General features: G+C 45.9%; 2 pseudogenes; one reads left to right on the top strand and one right to left on the bottom strand.

Annotated features, from left to right (window-relative positions):
• Positions 1-16,712, bottom strand: part of LOC146209795 (thiol S-methyltransferase TMT1B-like) — a 109,482-nt pseudogene that overhangs the window by 32,814 nt on the left and 59,956 nt on the right.
• Positions 4,775-10,886, top strand: LOC146209796 (uncharacterized; annotated as a pseudogene).

Genomic DNA, 16,712 nt, shown 5'->3' with positions numbered 1-16,712 from the left:
CGACAATACTTCGCCGACCCGGCAGTTCGGACTGAGATCGCGAGAAGCAAGCTCGCTTCTCACCTTCAAGGTCCCGATGAATCATATGCGTCTTTCATAGAGGCTGTTGCTGCACTTTGTCGGCGCATTAGTCCCACCAGTCCCACAACCTAGCCTTTTTTCACTGGGAAGATCCTTGTTTAAATTGCTTTAAACTCATGATTGCTAATTTTAGATCTAAAGTTTTTATGCGCTAACATGGTGAAACAGAGACAGGTAAAGTGCACGAAATGCGAGTTGTGGGTGATTTATGATGCGCGGTGCAAATCGGTAGAAGAGGCGTATAAAGATTCAAGGTGCAGGTGTTGCGAGCTGTGCGAATGCCTAAGAAAACTATATCAGGAGAATGTCGCACTGGTGTCACGTTTCGTTGCCATAGAAAAGCAAACTCAGTAGGAAAGAGCGGAAATAAGGCTGAAGATGCAAGCGGCCAATATGGAGAAACAATTCCGGACCTTGGCTTTAATTTCTCTGCCTACCTCTCCCCTTCCTTCTGCTCCGCGTGGTGAGGAGTGCTTCGAGGCCAATAAAGTCCTAGAGAGGAAGCGGGGTAGGAAGAGAGTGAACAAAGGCACACAGAGGCGAGGTTATCTGTGGGCGACATGCACAAAGCCAGGGCGGATCCCTGGAAATGTGCCGTGGTGCGAGTTAGGGAGCGTGTAAACAGGGCCAGAAAGGGGGCCGCCAACAGGTTCGATAAGAAGAGAGCGAGAGCAAGCTTAGCCAGCTGGTGTTAGTCGGCAGTGACTCAAACCTGAAAAGGTGCAGCAGAGCTGTCAGCTGAGCCCAGTTGGGGTTGGGGGTTTGTCGGAAAGAAATTAAGCCAGGTGTTGCAGATAACGAGAGGCGAACATTAAGAGAAATCTGTAGGGCAAAGCATGGTGATGGTAGTGGCAGGATTAAATGATGTTTTGATTGGTGGCGGGATGAGACTAGTGGAGAGGGGGCAGAGGGAGTGAATATTTGCGGGAAATATCTTCAGGTTGCAGATTGTAGTGTGCACAGAACTAGAGGTGCTCGGAAACAACCCAAAGCTTGAAATGGAAGTGACCAGGGTCGATCAGGAAATAGAGAATTGGACCTAGCAATACATTTCGAGGTAACAGATATCAACAAGGAAGTACGCAGAGCAGACCTTGGCAAGGGATGTTACCGAGAGGAAATCTATTTCAAGGAAAAGGTAGGGCGCTGAGATCGGATGGCACCTGGCAGTTCCTGAGTAGCGTTTTTTAGGTGGTCCGCGAGAGTTCCGAGCACAGGGCGGTAAAATTAAACCGAATATTTCAGGCTGTAGAACAACTCCGAACAACCGAACAAACGAAGACCTATGAAGAAATGTAAGAAACATAAATTTACCTCTAATATACATTGTATCCATTATATAAACTTGCAAGGCTGCAGAGATAGATCGAAGTGGTTACAAATAAAACATTATTTAAGAGATTGTAAATTCGGTGTATATGCTATGCGCGAGAAACACCTTAGGGACCTGGGATAACCACCGTGTATAGAAGGCTACGTCTGGGAAGGGTGCAACAGAACAACGGAGAAGGTAGGTAGAGTTGGCATGCTGATACAACAAAAGACCAATTAGCAAAGGGTAAAAACTAGCTTGCAAAGAACATGTCTGGGTTTCAGGAACAATAATGTGTGAATCCTAAACTGCGGAAGGAATGCGCCGATTGGCGGACTACGACTGCGCCCAAGCGTGTTTGTTTATATAGCTTTTGCAATGACTGGATGTATGCTGCTCGCTCACACGGCATGAAATGCAAGCTGACCTAGAAATACGAAAACTATCAACTTCTATTCGCACCGGTTGCACCTTTATTTGTTCACAAATTACAACTGCGCTGCAATCGCGTTGCGCCTGGCGGTTATTTGGCGATACAAAAACACTTCCGCTGATGCGAAACAGATGTACTAAGTAGCATTGTGTCATGGGAAGCCACAATAATAGGCGAAGCACCAAAAGACGAGGCTCACGTGTGAAACTTTGCAGATTCCTTTGGAAGCGTGTTCGCAAGACCTGTTTTTCAACCGCATGACAGCGTTCAGAGAAGTGTCGCGTTCTTTGTGGAAACGAAAAGAGCCAATTTCCCCTTTCTTCCTAAACTAAGAAGTGTTGACAGTTGACAAAGACGGCTTCGAGAGGCATCAAAAAAGTACAGTGGCTTAAGACCATGCATAAAAAGTGAAGAGGATTGAAGATTATCCGGCTCTTCGCTCCCCGCGTGTCTAGTTTTGCCGATTTTCCGTGCTCTCACCCTGCTTTGTGAGTGCTCTGAAAGCAACCAAATCAGCAAATGCGTCGTCCGCGATCGAGACTGATTTGTGATTGTGCTCTAAGTGTCCACAGCTGCCTTTTCATTTTTAGATTGACCAAGAAAATATCTAAGCACGAGGCCTTTTTTTTTTTTTTCGGGGGTGGGGAAACATGCCTTGCTGAGACACTTTTACAGATTTTCGCAAATTGGGCAAGAAGTGAAACAATTATTATTAATAATGTTATTATTATTATTAATAATAACGAAGATATGTCGGAAGTGCAGTGCAAAAGTAATCCTAGCTATGGCTCGTATGACACTACTCGCACGGAGCACCCCATTCGCGTCACAGGGCTCGTGAGTGCAAACCAAATATTATTCTAAATGAAGCACAGCTTTTTAATAAGAACCGAAATAAAACACAATGTAGTACAAGCTTGGATTTCACCCGCCCTCCGAGCCAGCGAGCCGGTTATGTCGCGTGCAGCGCACGGAGCACGCATGTGCTTATGAGATTGCTAGCGTTCTTGTCTTTGAAGAAACACCTCCTTCGGACTATATACTTATTCGTCTACTGCAAGATTTCCTTTGGTAACGTCACAGTAATAAAAGAAACAAATCTGTGTTTCTATCGCATGCTACAGGCCAAAACGATGGTCAACGAACGGGTCACTTTATTTCACAGTACTGATGATACTTTAGCAGTTTTTAAACATATTATATACGACAATATAATTACCTGGCGGACATACATTGAGATGCACGTCCTACGTTTTTGCTAACGTGGGACGCACTCACAATCAATGTTTACTCATCCCCGTCTGTTGTCTGCTCTACAGTGCAGACGTGAATAAAAAGTTCCCCGCCTATAAATAAGTGTCTTTCATGGAAATAACAGCTAGGTTGCCCAATAAAGACGGAATGCAGGTGGCATGTCGCGGTGCGCCTGCGGGGGCGCGTCAAGGCGCGTGCTCGTGCGAGAGAAAGCGCTCGGCGCACGCCGTGAAGGCAGCGAGATGAGCCGGCGGCGTCCAGTGTGTGCTTTTCTGTCCGCGCGACAAAGCAGCGCGAGACGTCTGCACGCGCGCGGAAGCGAACGAGCGAAAGGAGAAAACTTGCAAGGGATGCCTAGGTGGTGTCGCCGCGTGTATCCCCATTTTCTATTTTTCAGTCAGAGATGGCGCTCCTTTCAGGAGCAGCAGTGCCGCTCGACCGTGGTTTGGAAGCCTATACCTAACTGTTTCACTCTGTCCATACTCTGTCCGTGTCCTAGCGCTTTTTTAAAATGATGTTCTAGCAACACGCCCAGCAAGCCACTTAATTAATCATCATGTAGACGCGCTCACTTTAACTCATGACAATTCACTAACCCAAGACAAGACTGTTACGTGCGCGAACTTTCAACTGTTCAACCAACTAGCCGTCATTACAGCATTGCTCACTCTGATTAACAGAGTTATCATGTAAAATGAGCGATATGCAATAAATGCGTAATTGACAGAAAATTACGTCAAAATTCTCGAACACAACCTGTAATGCCCACGCCAGACGCTAAACATAAAATTTTTATAGGGTTGTAGGCAACACGGAAGTAGCAGTCAGTAAAGCAGAAATTTCGACGAGTTAACTATTCATTTCGCTCTCTGTGCACCAAGACGGTTTGTTTTGTTTGTTTGGTTGGTTTTTGTCACCATCGTCTTTTATTTCGTTTTGTTGGGCTATGACTGTGATCGCAATATATTCAATCGTGGCGATACCGTGGCATTCAAAGTTTACAAACTATTAAGGTTTGTTTGATCGTTGCGTGCCATTTTATTTTGGTTTCCTGCACTTTATCAACATTCCAGAAAGGAATGTATTCGCTTATTTTACGGTGTTTTTTTGGTGTCTCATTGTTTGCTTGCCTCATATTGTTTTCATGCATTGCGAACGGACAGGTTTATGAGAATTGCTTTATGAGAACAGGTTTATGAGAATATTTTATTGCCTTTAGTTGGCAAGACCGAGACGCATATACGGAACACATTGGACTTTATTAACAAAGGGAAAAACGTCGCACTTGAAAGCGATGAAGTGTTGGTTTCCTTCGATGTTTGCTCCCTTTTCACGAGTATTCCGGTTAACTTGGCGGTGGAAACTGCAAGCTTCGTTTGAACGAGGACTCCTCTCTTGAAGAGCGCACACCTTTCGAGGTACCCGACCTATGTAAGCTTCTTTCTTTTTGCCTTGCAATTACCTATTTCTCTTACGGTGGCAATTATTATCGGCAGACCTTCGGCACAGCCATGGGTGCAGCAATTTCCGTGACGGCGGCTAATCTGACAATGGAAGCCATTGAGAGAAAAGCTCTCGAAACATTCGAGCCAAGGCCTAAATTATTCGTCAGGTACGTGGACGATTGTTTCTGCATCTTAAAATAATAACACGTCCAGCGTTTCTTGGACCACCTGAACGGCATAGAAGCCTCAATGAATTTCACCGTAGAAGAGGAGGTGAATGGCTGTATATCGTTCCTCGACACTCGTGTGATCCGAAAACCCACGAGCCTGGATTTCACCGTGTGCAGAAAGCCTACACACTCAGGCCGTTATCTTGACTTTTATTCTTTCCACCCGATGGGACACAAGCGATCTGTTGTCTGCTCCTTGATCAAAAGAGCAATAAACACGTGCTCCAACGAGCAATCCCTCAAGGAAGAGCTGAAGACTGTCGAAAAGGATTTGACGACAAATGGCTATCCAAAAAGCTTTGTGGCAAACACAAAAAAGAAACTCCTACCGCGACCGCCACCTTCTGACGTTTCCGATGCCTCTAAGCCAAAACCAGCAAGCATCCCTTACATCCCACAGATTAGTGAAGCGCTTGGTCGGGTTTTCCGAACGTACGGCGTGCAAGTTGCCCACGTTCCAACGAGCAAACTTAGGCACGAGCTTGTCAGTGTGAAAGACCCCCTTCCCCTTAAGAGATATCCTGGGGCGTGTACAAGATTCCGGGCGCAGATTGCGACCGCAGTTATATCGGAGAAATAGGAAACTGGTGCAAACGGATACAGCAGCACAAAAATGATGTGGCGAAAGGACACAGTGCTACTAACGCTCTGGCCGAACATGTGCAAGAAACTGGACACGCCCCAGGTTGGAACGGTGTACGTGTGCTTGCCAGAGAACGGATGGCTGCTAGACGATTGTATCTAGAGTCTTTGATGATTCAGACCACTCATGGCATGCTCAATCGAACGCAAGGGAATCTACCATCTGATTAAGCAAGATCATTACGATGCATTTTGAAGAAGCTATAAACGCATGCTTTATGTCTGGTTTCCCGATTGTGAACAAGGAAGCCGTAGGGCTTCCGAAACGCCATTTCGTTTTTATTAAACTTTGACTTGGTCAGTGACCTTATAATTTCCTTAAATAACCAAGTTCGTTGAAGTTCCGCGCTTTCTCTTCCTGGTTTCTTCCTAGTCCCTTGTTGTTGTTTTTTTATGCGCGGTTTTAAGGGGCATTCTAGCACCAGTCACCAACTCGCTTACCTCTCAATATTATGTTCTATAGGGTCAATCCTGTCTCTAATGTACGTTAACGATATTTAAATATTGGTAAGTCTGCTCCATATATTATTTGCGCCGACAATACAAGCGTATTTCTATTGACAATCAAGCATCGCTTCAGCCGAAAGAGCAAGCAGGACATTTGCACGCTAAACCCTTGAGCAACTGAATAAGAACTGAAAACCAATGTGGATGAGACAAAGCAGTGCTCTCCCATCTGCCTCATAGTTGTTGTTTTTATATTCCTTCTCTTGCTATTAATAACAATCCCATTAGAGTACCGCCGATGTGTAAAACATTGGGTTGTAACATGTCGTGAGATGACTATGGTATTTACCTTGTCCGGAAACTACCGCTCACGACAGGCTACTTACGTGACTGCTGTTATTTGTTGGCGTTTCTCTCAATATATTGCTATATTTCTCCGTTTTCTTCAGTGATGAAATTATGGTGTGCTTGTCTGGGCAGAGACTGCACTTGTAAATTTTAATAAATTTTCGTTTATAAAGAATGTGTAATCCGCATAATTGGAAAAGTGCATTCTTATTCAGACGCAGCCGAGCTGTTCAAAAAGTTCGGCATTATCCGCATACAGGTTTTATACCCATTTCAAGATCTCTGTGATTGGAAGTCGAAAATAACCAAGATAAAAAATTCACTACCTTAACTAGCCAGCTTTTTTAATGAATCATCCTGTGTATTGCGTACGAATTTCAGAAAAATGGAAAGTTGATGTTTGCCGCACTAATTATGGAACAAAAACGTCATAATATTGCTTGCCATCTCTCTTGTACTAGCGTTCCCGAGCCACAGATGTCACTGACAAATCATTTAGGGATTTGCGTAGTATATTTCTGGAAAAGTGTGTAATGCAATAGTGCTCTTTTGTCTGACTCTTCCTGTACGTACAATCTTTGTCAAAAGTGTAGAGCCCAGGGGGTCCGCTTCTGAGCCATGTAGGGGCGCTAATATAACTATAGTGAACTAGAATAGGTGTAGTGGGGCGAGGGAAGCGCCGCGCCAGCGGAGCGCGTGAAGCAGGCGGCGCCGAAATCTCAGGCCACCGCGCGGCGGCGCTGCTGCGCCTTCCACTTGGCAGCCTCCTCATACTCCGGAGCTCGCTGCGATAGGCGCCGGCTTGTTACACGGGGAGCGCGCTCTGCCTTGGCGTACTTTTTCAGTGTGTCGTCCTCTGTTATGCTGTTTAACATAGGCGTAATTCCCCAAATCCCATTGTCAGAAGACAATTCAGTGTACCCCGCGACTTTCTCCGGGAAACAGGTAGAGGCCATCCACTGACCGTACGAGAAACGGAACACTTTGTGCGGCAATCTTAGCACGTGCACGCATCTGCGTAGGGTACGCGCGCTGGTTTCAACAAGATCGTCGTGGGCAAGCCTTTTTCCGTACGTTAATTCATATGCGTCTTGATTTCATCTCTGCTGCGCTGTGCAGCCCATTATATTACGAGTTGAGCAAACCTCGGCGGAGAAACTATTGTTTTGCTCCTGGATGTAGGACCGGCTACAGTGGAGTGAAGGATGCTTCGAAGTTATCATTATTCGGGGTTCTTGAAGACGAAGCAAGGCGCCGCACATGGCACCTACACTTGCACCGTGCGGACAAGCCCCTGGAAATGACGGATGCCGTGTGTGAGCTGCATTTTGAAGAGAAGTATATATTAAGAGACTATGTGCACATCATCAACGGCAAAGCGGTGCGCATACCACGTGGCAAGCCATCGCTTTCACCAGAGGCAGAGCCAACAATTTTGCCCAACCTTCCCGCGTATCTCTCCAAAAAGCCCTCGCGCGAGAGGCCAGCAAGAAAAAGAACGTCTTCGCAAGTGCCTAGCGACCTGTCGGCCTAGAGACAATGCACACAAGGGGATATATCACCGATTACTACGTCCAAGAATGACGAAGCAGCGGAGTTATGTGAGCCTCGCGAGAGTTATGCGTTTCAGCTAAGCGAAGTCCCTAAACCATCTGAGCTCTGGGCACTGCACAAGTTTTGGAACTACGATGGTGTTGCTTTCGTCCACGGCTCCCTCAACTGTGAAACACACGCTATCAGCATAGAGAAGTCTGTGTTCATGAACTATGCAGACAGCCCAATTACAGTGCTTTGCCGCACGTTTGTTCGCAAGACACTGATTTCCGAAAAGGTTTTAAGCTCACTGAGCGAAGGGGAGCAAGTGCTACAAGAGGCACATTTTTTGCAAATTTGTAAAGGGTGTGCCGCACACAGAAAGACTCAAGCAGCAGATATGGGATGCAGACGGCCTTTTTGTGAGCACCAAATGCAACGGAACTGTACATGACAAAGGTGAGCCCTTGCATCAACGCACATTTTTTACTGGTCTAGCCAAATTCTTAATGAGCAACAGAGTTTTACTGATGCATATGTTAAAAAGTTGGTTAATGAGGTTTAAAATCAATATGGTTTATCTGTTTGTTGATATAAACAAACTGTCACCCGTTAATAATTAGGGGGTATTATTAACGATGCGCCCTTAACGGTGCGCACACTCCCAGACACCCTTAGAGTGAGTGGGGGTAGCTGTTCCGGTCGCGAAGGAGATGCCCTCGACCTGCGTGGCAAGCTCAGCCGGAATTCAACTGCCTTGTAGTGACAGAAGGGGGTGGTCGTTTGGTGCCCAGCGGTCGCCGGTTCAAACCAGAGTAAGGATCGGAGTCAGAAGTAACAAACAAAACACAATTTATGTACAGCAAGAGACGATACAAAGGAACACACAATATCACTTGAAATACAACAGACGAGAGGTTCACAGAATACAAACGCTAAGCATGCAATTACACAGGTATCCAATAACGTAGAGGCTTTACAACAGATGAAACACGAGAGAGTACATAAACACCAAATTGTTCACCGGGCACTGTTGCAGTCCGACGCCTCAAGAGTCACGATGTGGCCGCCATACGAGACGAGCGCCGCTCCCTTGAAAGTCCGTGGGCTTGCCAGCAGCGGGTGATCCCCGGGAGTCCAGTCGAAACACAGGCGAGCACGTCGCAAAACACTTGACGAACTGACTGACTGACTGACTGGCTGACTCAACAAGCGGCGCGGTCGCTTTAAATAGGGCGCGCCGCGTCTGTTTGTTAACACGCGCCAAAGCTAGCGCGCACACACACATAGCTTCGCTGGTTGTAGCTCCCTCTTCTCCTCCCGTCGAGCCGCGCGTCGTCATTGGCTAGGTCCCATAGAGGATGCTAGAATTTTCTGGCTGATTCCAGTCCGATGAATCACCGTCCTCCCCGGGCAATGGAAAAGAGGGTGATGGCAACGCGTACAAAGCTACGCGCTCTCCCGCGCGGGGAAGGGGGCTTTCTCTACATGCTTTCCACGCGACGCCGCGCGGGCCTCGCGCCGTGCCGGCTTGATGAAAATGGGCGCCGATTTCGTGACACAAACACAGGTGTCACAATGTCAAGCAGTTATCGCTGTATCTAGAAAAGCCTATTTTTGCAAATTCTGGTTCACCTTCGCTGAAGTAGCCTTTACAGTTCATTGATATGATCTTATTGCATGTGCGGCATATCGCACTATTGCAGCTGCATGACATTAAAATACAATAGAAGCATCAACATAAAAAAAGCAATTGATAGCGGCCGGTGTTGCCAAGCAACGCGTAGAAATATATTTTTCTTTTGAATCTATCTACAGGCTCAACGTGCATTACATGCAAGTACCTGCGGAAGGCCCTATTGACACGAAACAGCCATTTGAAGCGGAGGGTACAAACGTGCACAGCTGCCACAAAGACCACAAAATTTCGACTTCTGAGCCAGAAAAATCGCCGCATTTCAACCAAGCTTCTTCGTCTAACAGCACGCCTGGAGGAAATGAGGGCCAAGAATGCAGTGATTGAAGAAGATGTGCTTGAAAAAAGCATCAGTTGTCTTCCACGAAAACAGCAGGCTAGTGTGCGGCAATGTTTTTAAGCAACAAAATGTCAAGCAGGACGGGTATGCGCTACAACCAGGAATGGATCCTAGAGTGCATTCTGATGAAGCTCAAAAGTCCCCGTTTGTACGAACACATACGAAAGCATGATATCCTTGTGCTACCAAGCAAGACTACGATAAAAAAATATATGAGATCATACCGGTCATCGTTTGGCTTTAGTGCGACGACAATGAATATTCTAAAGAAGAAGACATCGAGCATGTCAAATTTCCAAAGTCATGGGGGTCTACTAGTCGACGAGATCAAGCTGTCTGAGCACTTCAGCGTGACCTCGTCAGGAGAAGTTCAAGGCTTTTCGTCGACCTTGTACTTTTACGAAACCACAGGATAAACACCAACCGTGCGATCATGGTATGGTAATTATGTTTGTGCCCCTTGTAGGAAAATGGAGCCAAATTGTCGGTGTCTTCGCGACAAATGGAAATGTAAAGGGCGATATTTTGTTGAAGATGTTGATCGAGGCTGTTATTATTGTTGAGAACGCCGGACTTTTCGTAGATTACATAACGTGCGATGGGGCGGCCTGGAACCGAAAAATGTGGAGGCTTGCAGGGGTTGGTGCATCAGCAAAGAGTGTTACGTGCAAAGTGGATCATCCCGTTGACAGAGAGAGGAAGTTGCATTTCGTTTCGGAATTCCCTCATCTGATTAAGTGCTTACGAAATGGACTCCAGAGGGCTGACTTTATCGCCCCTGAAGGAAAGGTAATTCGGCACACTTGAAACTACGTATCGCTGTTTGTAATTGAGGAAAACTGCAATCTTGTTTTTGCATTTCTCTAGGTTTCAATTTGGCCTGTTCGAGAAGCATTCCGACGCGACTGCAGCGTGCGGACACTGAAAGTCATGCCTGGACTCACTGAAGCGCATACAGATCCCAACTGTTTTGAGAAAATGAGGGTTTCGTACGCCTTCCAACTTTTCGGGACAAACGTCCTGAGAGGAATAGCATTTTACACGAAAGATATTGAAAGGAAATGCGGCTCGATCGAAGCTACGCAAGAATTCTTCACGCGAGATATACTACCCATGAATTATTGATTTGTCAGTCGGCATTAGCCTTGCATGCAACTTTTGATTTGCGTTTATTTTTGTCTTCTTTTCAGGAAGATAAACTGATAACGGCCATGAAGTCAAGGTTTCCTGCCGAAGCACTCAGGCCAGCATCTCCAACAGCTGCCATTCTTGTGGACTTTCTGGACTATCTTGACAAGTGGGAAGCTGGCACCTCTGGGAAACGAGGCTTTCTAAGCGATTCCACAGCGACTGGACTGTCAAGTACTGGACTGCTGCAGTACTTGACCGAGGCGCTTCGATTTAAGTACCTAATGACTTCGCGTTTGAGCACAGACCCTGTGGAGCACTTGTTTGGAATAATCCGGCAGTCCAGTGGATGCAATTCCCATCCTTCTCCACAGCAGTTCCTCATCACAGTGAACTGCCTATCATTTTATAACCTTGCTCGAAGCGTTGACGGGGCCAACGCCACTGCAGAAGCGATAAGTGCCCTCCTGAACGTAGGTGACAAGGAGCAAACTAAAACCCCAAAGACAGTCGATGAGCTTCTTGCTCAAGGTAAACTAGACCAGGCTGAGACTTCCCTCGTTAAGGTGCCACCTGCAAATGACCAACACTTCCCACTAGTGGTAGAAAAGAGTGACTCAAGACTTATTTATTATATGGCAGGGTACGTGGCCAGAAAATGTGTCTTGAAACTTAACTGTGCGTCTTGCAAAGACATTCTTCTCGTGGAACCAAATGAGGCAGCAGTGCACCATCTCCCATCCGAGTATACAAAACATTGTGACTAAGGTGGACTTTTATATCCCTCGAAAGATTTGTACTGCTTCGTCGCTGAATTGGAAAATTTATTTACAGAATGCTTCAGCACTGGAGAATTGCACGCCAACAGCATCTCCGACATGATATCGCTTGTGAGGCAAATATTCATTCATTCTAATGCTGTTGGGTGCATTGTACACAACGAAGAGATTAGCATGAAGGTGGTCTCTTTCTATGTCCTTACTCGCTTGCGCTTTCTCGTCAAAGGACTGAACAGCGAAAATAGCGCAAAGCGAAAAAGAGCCAAACTTGCTAAGCTGAGCAAGAGTGTGTAAAATTCGCGGCAGTCAGTTCCACCAATGCTGATTTGCATTTCTTGGAAATATTTGCTAATTATTGCAAATAAAGCCATTTTGTATATATTTCCAACGCAATCAGACTTTTCACATGCCTATGGGAGCTACATGCAGTGAACGCACGCCAGCCATACGTCACACGGAACGTTTATGACTTTACAAGAGAGGACTATCTGCCTTTCTTCCATAAATGTCTGATGTAAGATTAAACCTCTTAGAGCCCGAATAACTTCAGGAGCATACCTGCCTGATCAACAGGTACTCGCCGAGCTGCTGCGAGCGAGCGCTTGCTTGCCAGGTGAAGGGAGCGGCAGCGCCATCTGTCTGCGTCGGCGCAAACAGCTTCAGCCCGCCGCCTTCCCTCGACCCACTACCCCTATTCTAGTTCACTATAATATAGCATTAGTGGAGGTCCTTCCCATTGAAGAGGGTAGGGCAAAAAATCTTCTGACTATCAAGAGATTCTGAAACGCAGGAAATTCATTAAAATCCGCAGGAAATGGCTCACAAGCAGGCCCCCGGGCTCTACACTTTTGACAAAGACTCTACTCTTTAAGCAGTGCCTTTCGTTTTCAGTGCCTTTCGTTTTCTCTTTGTCCATATTTTGTTTTTGTTCAGCATATCATCATCATCATCATCAGCCTGACTATACCCACTGCAGAGCCAAGGCCTCTCCTATATTTCTCAACTTAACCCGGTTCTGTGCTAGCTGCATCCACTTGACCCCCGCAAACTTCTTAATCTCATTCGCCCACCTAACTTTCTGCTGCCCCCTGCTACGCTTTCCTTCCATTGGAATCCAGTTTGTTACCCTAGCGACCATCCGTTATCCTCTCTTCGCACTACATGTCCTGCCCATGTCCATTTCTTCTTCTTATTTTCCACTAGAATGTCGGTAACTTGAGTTATTTCTCTGACCCACTCTGCACGCTTCCTATCTCTTAATGTTACCCCTACCATTTTTCGTTTCATAGTCCTCTGGGTTGTCCTCAACTTAAGTAGAACTCTCTTGGATAGCCTCCAGGTTTCAGCGCCATAGGTGAGTACAGGTAAGATGCAACTGTTATATACTTTCCTCTTTAGCGATACCGGTAAGCTGCTAGACATAATCTGCGAGTGCTTGCCAAATGCGCTCCATCCCAATCTTATTCTTCTTGTTATTTCCTTTTCATCGTCCGGATCTGCGGTTACTACCTGTCCTAAGTAGACATATTCGCCTACTACTTCCAGTACTTCGCTACCTAATGTAAACTGCTGTTCCTTCCCGAGGCTGTTGAACATTACCTTAGTCTTCTGCATATTGATTTTCAAGCCTACCTTTCTACTTTTCCTGTCTAGGTCATCAATCATTATTTGCAGTTCATCTCCCGAGTTGCTTAGCAAGGCAATGTCATCAGCAAATCGCAGATTACTGAGGTATTCTCCATCTACCCTTATCCCTAACTGCTCCCATTCCAAGTCTCTGAATACTTCCTCTAAACAAGCTGTGAATAGTACTGGGGAGATTGTGTCTCCTTGCCTAACACCTTTCTTTATGGGAATTTTGTTACTTTCTTTATGCAGAACTATGGTTGCTGTGCAGCCACTGTATATATCTTCCAGCACTTTCTCGTACATCTCGTCTACTCCGTGATTTCGCAATGCCTGCATCACCGCCGAGGTTTCAACTGAGTCAAATGCTTTTTCGTAATCAATAAATGCAATGTATAAGGGCTGGTTATATTCCGAGCATTTTTCTATCACCTGATTGATGGTATGGATATGATCGATAGTAGAGTACCGTTTCCGAAACCCTGTTTGATCCTTTGCTTGAATGAAGTCTAAGGTTGTCCTGATTTTATTAGCGAATCAAAGATATAGTTCTAGGTCACGTTCCATGACCTAGAACTATATCTTTGCTGGTCGAATCAAATATTTGTTCTTCTCTACGTAGCGGTAGAACATCCGCCTCGCATGCAAGAGGACCGGGGTTCAAATCCCGGTGCCGCGCAATTCTCCACCGGATGAAAAAAAAAAATCCGCGTGTCGATGGAATTGCATACACAGGTTTGGGGTGCGACCTGATGCCGGTGAACACCTCCGGCAACGCACTCCCTCACCAGAACAGGAGTTGGCCACCCTGGTGCCACAACCTCCTATGATAAGCTCCATAAAACCCCGGCCCTCAGTCACCAGCGGCTGCGGAACAACTGACCACGGCGGCGGTCAGAACTGTGACGCAGCAGGGGTTGCTATAAAAGCCTGGCTCCGCTGGACAGGCCGCCATTGGAAACTGACCCTGGCAACGTTTAATGCTAGAACCCTAGCTAGTGAAGCTAGTTTAGCAGTGCTGTTAGAGGAACTAGAGGGCATGAAATGGCATGTCGTAGGGCTTAGTGAGGTTAGGAGGCCGAATGAGGCATATACTGTACTGAAGGATGGGCATGTACTGTGTTATCGAGGTTTACCAGAGAGGCGACAACTAGGAGTAGGTTTCCTTGTCAATAAGTATATGGCGGGTAATATAGATGAATTCTATAGTATTAATGAGAGGGTTGCAGGCATCGTAATTAGGCGTAGTAAGCGGTATAAACTGAAGGTTGTACAGGCCTATGCACCTACATGTAGTTATGATGACCAGGCAGTTGAAAGCTTCTATGAAGATGTAGAATCGGCAATGCGAAAAGTCAAAACGCAGTATACTGTACTAATGGGCGACTTCAATGCCAAGGCAGGGAAAAAACAGGCAGGAGACAAGGCAGTCGGTGACTATGGCATTGGTTCTAGGAATAGCAGGGGGGAGTTACTAGTTGAGTTTGCAGAGCGCAATAACTTACGAATCATGAATGCCTTCTTCAGCAAATGGAAGAACCGAAAATGGACACGGAAAAGTCCTAACGCAGAGACTAAAAATGAAATCGACTTCATAATGTGTTCAACCCCCGCCATTGTGCAGGATGTAGAGGTAATCGGGAAAGTGTGATGCAGTGACCACAGGATGGTGAGGTCCCGAATTAGCCTAGATCTGAAGAAGGAACGCAGCAGATTAGTAAGAAAGAAACCCATCAACGATTTAGCGGTGAGGGGGAGGGCAGAAGAGTTCAGGATCTCGCTACAGAATAGGTATTCAGCTCTAAATGAGGATGGCGACATTACCCTAGAGGCAAGGAACAATAATTTAAGAGGTATCATTACTGAGTGCGCGGTAGAAGTAGGCGGTAGGATAGTTAGAGAGGATACCGGTAAGCTGTCTAAGGAGACAAAAGATTTGATTAAGAAACGCCAGAGTATGAAAGCTTCCAATCCAACAGACCAGATCGAATTGGCCGAGATATCAAAGCTAATCAATAAGCGCAAGGTGGCCGATATAAGGCAGTATAACATGGAGAAAATTGAGCATGCTGTAAAGAACGGGGGAAGCCTTAAAGCGGTAAAGAAGAAATTGGGCATAGGCAAAAACCAGATGTATGCGATAAGGGACAAGGCGGGCAACGTCATCACTAATATGGACAAGATAGTCAAAGTAGCCGAGGAGTTCTATACAGATCTCTACAATAGCCAAAGTAGTCAGGACCGTAATGAGATTGGCGGTAGGGGAATACAGTCAGACGTTCCACCAGTGACGAAGGACGAGGTCAAGAAAGCACTAGAAACTATGAAAAGGGGGAAATCAGCTGGAGCGGATCAGATAACTACAGATTTGCTGAAGGACGGGGGGGATATCGTGCTAGAAAAACTGGCCACCCTGTATACGCAGTGCCTGGTGTCATCGACGGTACCGGAACCATGGAAGAATGCAAACATTATCCTCATTCACAAGAAAGGGGACTCTAAGGACCTTAAAAATTAGACCAATCAGCTTACTGTCTGTTACGTATAAGGTATTTACTAAGGTAATCGCTAATAGAATCAGGACAACCTTAGACTGCAATCAAGCAAAGGATGAAGCAGGGTTTCGGAAACGGTACTCTACTATCGATCATATCCATACCATCAATCAGGTGATAGAAAAATGCTCGGAATATAACCAGCCCTTATACATAGCAATTCATTGATTACGAAAAATCATTTGACTCAGTTGAAACCTCGGCGGTGATGCAGGCATTGCGAAATCAGGGGGTAGACGAGCCGTACGTGAAAGTGCTGGAAGATATATATAGTGGCTGCTCAGCAACCATAGTTCTGCATAAAGAAAGTAACAAAATTCCCATAAAGAAAGGTGTTATGCTAGGAGACACAATCTCCCCAGTACTATTCACAGCTTGTTTAGAGGAAGTATTCAGAGACTTGGAATGGGAGCAGTTAGGGATAAGGGTAGATGGAGAATACCTCAGTAATCTGCGATTTGCTGATGACATTGCCTTGCTAAGCAACTCGGGGGATGAACTGCAAATAATGATTGATGACCTAGACAGATTAAGTAAAAAGGTAGGCTTGAAAATCAACATGCAGAATACTAAGGTAATGTTCAACAGCCTCGGGAAGGAACAGCAGTTTACATTAGGTAGCGAAATACTGGAAGTAGTAAGCGAATATGTCTACTTAGGACAGGTAGTAACCGCAGATCCGGACAATGAAAAGGAAATAACAAGAAGAATACGATTGGGGTGGAGCGCATTTGGCAAGCACTCGCAGATTATGTCTAGCAGCTTACCGGTATCGCTCAAGAGGAAAGTATACAACAGTTGCATCTTGCCTGTACTCACCTATGGGGCTGAAACGTGGAGGCTAACCAAGAGAGTTCTACTTA

Source organism: Amblyomma maculatum, chromosome 1 (assembly GCF_055883805.1).
Source record: "Amblyomma maculatum isolate TAMU_Amacu chromosome 1, ASM5588380v1, whole genome shotgun sequence".
Lineage (NCBI taxonomy): Eukaryota > Metazoa > Arthropoda > Arachnida > Ixodida > Ixodidae > Amblyomma > Amblyomma maculatum.
Note: the sequence above shows the minus strand (reverse complement) of the source record. Positions and strands in the feature narration are given on the sequence as shown.